Source organism: Monodelphis domestica, chromosome 1, assembly GCF_027887165.1.
Source record: "Monodelphis domestica isolate mMonDom1 chromosome 1, mMonDom1.pri, whole genome shotgun sequence".
NCBI lineage: Eukaryota > Metazoa > Chordata > Mammalia > Didelphimorphia > Didelphidae > Monodelphis > Monodelphis domestica.
The window spans coordinates 198,363,361-198,369,398 of NC_077227.1; positions in this window are offsets into that span (position 1 = coordinate 198,363,361).

A 6,038-nucleotide genomic window follows, 5' to 3' on the forward strand; every position below is an offset into this window, starting at 1 on the left:
TGTTGGTAACTAAAGCATTTGACACCCCCCCCCCCCCATTCAAGGGCCTGGGGAATAAGGACTAGCTACTTTTTTTCCAGTCATTAACTGGACCTCATGAAGGACAGTTTACTTTAGAGTCAGAACAATCTAATCAAGGAAACCATGAATCTGACAAGACTGCCCCCCCCCCACCTTTCTTGGCTCCAGTCTCCCTGCTAGAGAAAAAAAATAGTCAATGAGCCCCCAACAAAGGAAGTGGGAGTCTTTAGAAATCCAGCACCAGGCACAGCCTGCATACAGATGATGCTGCTTCAAGGAGTTTGAAGTGATTGCAAGAGGAAGCAAAGCAGATGTAGAGGGCCTAGGAGACCAACTCTTACTGGAAGAGAAAACTGCCAACAATACACACTGAGCCATCCCCTGAGGCTGAGAATGAGAGGCAGCCAGGGGACAGGGTGGCCAGGGTCCAGTTGCTGACCACAGTAAACTCTGCAAAGTGACAGCAAAAGATTCAATCATGCATACTAGAAAGCAAACATATTAAGTGAGCTTAGCTTGCGATTGCCCTCTGGGCAGTGCTGTTCCAAAAAGTAGTACTCTCCTGGCCAAGAGGCTGGGTGACTGTCTATCTCCTGCTATAAGACCTTGTCCAGAGAGGCATCCCACTTTGTATAGTCACAAAAGAACTGGAAGCAAAGTAGATGCCCATAAATTAGAGAAAAGCCAAAACAGATTGTGGCATACGAATGTCATGGAATATTGCTGTACCAAAGAAAGTGATGGTGATGAGGAAGGCAGAGTTGGAGCAGATAGGCTCCAATAAGGTAGATAGGGACAGCTAGGGAACACAGTGGATAAACTCTGGACCTAGAATCAGGAAAACCTGGTTCAAATCTAACCTCATATATTTACTAGCTGTGTGTCCCTGAGCAGGTCACCTAAACCTGATTTAACTCAGTTTCCTCAACTGTAACACGGTAATAATAATAGCACCTATCTCACAGAGTTGTTTTGAGGATCAAATGAGATAATCGTAAAGTATTGAGCACAGTGCTTGGCCCATAGTGAGCAGTAGAGAAATATTAGCTATTTCTATGATTAGTATCATGAATGAATGCAGAGTAAAGTAAACAGAATCAGGAAAACAGTATACAAAGTGGCAGAAAGGGCATTGACTAGGACAAAATGAAAATGAACACCCTGGAATCATTACGCTAACCAAGGCTGACACCAAAAAAAAAAAAAAAGATATAAAAATGTCACTAGGATTAAGAGATAGGACCTGGAGCAGAAGCCAGAGGCACCAGTATTTTGGGTGTCAGTAGAAAGCAGAAATTCTCTGATTCTAGCTTACAAAATCATAACCAGCACCAGGATGTCAAATGAAGCTTTGACAACTAACCAAACTTTTCTATTAACATGGTCAGAGTTGAAAATCCAATTCAGTAAACATTTAATAAGGATCTGCAATATGCTAGGCACCATGCTAAGGTTTAGGGATATAATTAATAAAAAGAAAGGTGGTCCCTCCCCTCAGAAGCAGAAGAGAGAGAGAGTTAACCACATGGGATAAGTATGGAGGACTCAATCTAGAGATCAAATAGGCCCCACTAGAAGTAGGACAAACAAGGTTATCTACCACCCAGATGCCGAAAACCAAGGCAACAAGATAGAGTGAGGTGAATGGTATAAGTTAATGTTCAGGCTCTCATATAAGGGGCAATTCTTCAACTGTCTACTTCCTTAACCAGGTAGAATGAGCTTAGGTGGGCATAAGGGCAAGGGTCCAGGGAGGCAAAGTGGGAAGAAAAGACTAACCATAAAGTCCGGAAGCCACATCAAATTTAAGCCAAATTAAAAATTGATCCATTTGACAGCCTTGAAGTACCAATGAAGAAGCAAATAAATGTGTATCTGTATACCTAGATATAAAAGAAGGGAGAGAAAAAGAAGAAGGGTGTTTAATATTTTACTGCCTTGCATCTTACTTATTTGAGAACATGAAATACAAACCGAAGTTTTGTCCTATTCACAGTTTTATTTGGTTTCACAACATAGAAGGACCAGGCACCCTCATATTCCAGTATCACATAACTGAAGAAGTAGGGAAGAGGGCAAGAATTTGAAGGCAAATTAAAGTGGTTAAAATGCATGTGCACACACACCACGCAATCCCTTCACTACTGTGAGCTGAACAATAACCAGAGCAGAATAAAACAGGCAGCGAGCATGCAGAAGGGAACTGAGATTGAGATTAAGAACCAGATTGATTAATCAGTTGACAAATATTTATGAGCCAGTACCCTTGTTCTCACATCCTCCTTTCCATTGGAGACTAAGCAATAAAACAACAAAAGGGAGCCAATGATTTTGTTCTGAGATCAGTAGAAGATTGAGTAGCTCTGGTGACATCAAAACTAGAAAAACCTGACTCACTTCAGTACTACCATCTGTTGTCACATCATCTTCACAAATTACAAGTTACATTTTTACAGGAATAAGGAAAGCTCCTCAATCTGTGACTCTAAAACTTCTGTGACATCAAAAGAGTCTGAAGCTTTCCTAATGAGCCCTTCTCTGATTATGTGAACTCATTTTCTCTAGATATGAATTTATTGGGAAATGGAGTAAGAAAGAGGACTATGAGAAATGTATCTTTGAAGTACCCTTTATATAAATATATATCCACAGGTGATAGTAATATATCATTATGTATATGTGCATATATATATATATATAAAATAGTGATACATATAGACAGATGATGGAAAGATAGCTAGGTAGTAATAGATAGAAACAGAAAGATCTGGAAATAGAGGGAGAAAGAGAGAAAGGCAGAGAGAAAAAGAGAGAGAATATATAGTTATCTGAAAATAAGGTTTATCTAAACCTTTGGCTTTTATAAAACATTGTTTTTGAATAAACCTTTTCACCACCTCCCATTCCAGAATTGTGTGTGCACAACCTTCTTTATAACAAAGAAAAACAATTAAGCAAAAATAACTGATATTGACAGCATCTGAGAATGTGCTTTGTGCCCTTGGAGTCTCCCAACTCTTTTCTAAGAGGAGAGAGATATGCTTAATTATCTATTCTCTAGGATTTTGATTGATTTTTACATTTACTCAGAGTTCTACTTCCTTTCAACATTATTTTCTCATACATAATTCTAATTATTGTGACTTGTTCTTTTTTTTATTGTGAACTTAATCACCCATAAAATAAACATTTCACTATATAAAGAATAAGAGGAATGTACAAAAACATGACATTCTGTTAATACAATTTGTTTTATAAAAGGTATACATACACAGATAATATATACCTGTACGTATTACATATATACACATGTATGTGTACAAAGCCAAACAAGATAACATTGTAGCCCTTTTGCACATTTTAACCAGAATAATAGGCATGCTTATACCAACTGATGTAGAATGGCTATTTTTTTCTGGCTTTGTTTACTCTGAATCAATTCATACAGATTTTCTCTTGTTTCTCCAAATACCTCATATTTCTCATTTCTTAGAACACAATAATATTCCATAACAACCAGGTGCTACAATTTGTTCAGTAAGGCATTTGTTTTGAAGAAGTAAATCCAAAATATTTCAATTCTATTCATATTTAAGTGCTTACTATGTTCAAGGAACTAAAAGTACATGCTACATTACGATACGACAAAGACTCCACTCTTAAGGAACTTACAATTAAACATAAGGTGGACAGTAGAAGAAAGAGAGGAGGAGATGAGACACATACAAATAACTAGCAGATTGTAAGCTTTTTGAAGGCAGGGGCTATATTTTGCCCCTTTTTGTATCCCCAGCACTTAACTCAATACCTGGCACACAGTGAGCACTAAATAAATGTTTAATGAATTTGAAATGTAAGAAAAAGAGAATGAGATGAAAACAAACAGAGGTTCAAGAAATGAGTTATGTGTTGAGCAGTTAGGTGGCATAGTAGATAGAGTACCAGGCCTGGAGTCAAGAGAACTTGGGTTCAAATCTGGTCTTAGATTATTCCTAGCTATGTGACCCTGGGTAAGTCATTTAATCCTATTTGCCTAGCATTTGCCCTTCTGACTTAAAGCGGTCACTAAGACAAAAAGTAAGTTGTTTTTTAATTAAAGAAAGAAATGGATTATGTGAAAATTTAAAAGGAAATGATCATAGGACTTGAGCTGAAAAGTACAGGTATTCCTTCCATGTCACAACTTTCCCTATAATAGTTTGATATATCAAGGATAGGCATAAGAAATTAAATGAAAATTTGGGGGAGTTTTGCAGAAGCCACAAATAATACTCAAAGCCTAGAAATGTTAACATTGACTGACATGTATTCAGTGATCAAATACTTAACCCAGATTTTACAATAAAGTACTGTAAAATACTCCATTAAATAAAAAATTATGCTTCTTCTCTGAGAGGAAGAGAGGGCCAAAAAACTTTATGCAGGTTTTCCAAATCACAAGGGTACTGCATCCCTAATCCTTGAAATGTAGAAAGGAATCATGTACTTAGAAAGGTTCTAATCCAGGATTCAGATTTTTTAAATGAAGGGACAGTCCCAGAAAAGTTAGATGACTTGGCCAAGCAAAAACACTTAGGTGGTGGAACCATGACAATAATAATTGACCTTGAAATAATACTTTGATGTATACAAAATGTTTCATATACATTCTATACATACCATTTGAGTAGGTAGTACAGGAATTATTATCTCCATTTATTGTTTTCCCCATTTAATGATAAAGAAACTAAATATTAAGTGTCAGAAGCAAGATTCAAACCTAGATTTTATAATTCCCAGTCCAATATTTCTGTCCATTACACCACACCTTCATATATATTGGAGGTGGGAAGGGGCAAGAGATGTCAGAGAAAACTTCATAGAGGAGATAAAAGCCTAAGTAACACCAGTGATACGTACAGTTTCCCATAAAAAAGAACTATTTTTCAATATCCCTGGCCAAAGAGTTCCTGCAACTCTTGATGTGTGAACTTTCCATTCCATTTTTTTCCCCTCTCAGCTTTAATAAAAGTATTTTTGCCACCATGTTTTGGTTCTCCTTATCTTTGTACTTTATTTCAACCTAGGTCCTCCTTAAGTACCAGGTTGAGAAGAGGTAAAATTCTCAGTTTAGTTTGGACCATGTTGAGTTCAAGGTGCCAGCAAGGATATCAGGATACATAAATGCTTCAGATAGTTAAAAATATCAAACTGAAGAAGTTGAGGAGAGATATAGGCATGGGGGTCATTAACATAGAGATAATAACTAAGACTATGGGAATAGAAAAGAGAAGAGGATTCAGGACAGAACCTTGGATAGGGAACTTATATTTAAGGAGAGAGATGAGAACTAGCAGACAGCAGAAGAAAGTAGAAAAGAACACTCACAGATCTATATGAAAAAGCATGAGAGCACAATGTCATAACAAAGGAGGAGAGACTGTCAAGAAGCAAAGACTGGTCCACATTATCAAATGGTGCATAGGAGTCAATTTTATTTTTTCATGATTGCTTTTTTAAAATTCTGAATTCCACCATTATCAAATTTAGATAAATCAAACCAAAAAATAAATAAGAAAGAGGTAAAAGATGTGAATGAAATCTTAGAAAAATTAGAGTTAATAGACATATGGAGAAAAATAAATAGGGACAAAAAGGAATACACCTTCTCAGCACCACATGGCACATTCACAAAGATAGATCATACACTAGATCACAGAAACATGGCATGCAAATGCAGAAAAGCAGAAATAATAAATGCAACCTTTTCAGATCATAAGGCAATAAAAATAATGATCAGTAAGGGTACATGGAGACCCAAATAAAAAATTAATTGGAGATTAAATAATATGATACTCCAAAATCAGTTTAGAGAAGAAATCATAGAAACAATTAATAATTTCATTGAGGAAAATGTCAATGGTGAGACATCCTTTCAAACTTTATGGGATGCAGCCAAAGCAGTACTCAGAGGAAAATTCATATCCTTGAGTGCATATATTAACAAATTAGGGAGGACAGAGATCAATGAATTGGAA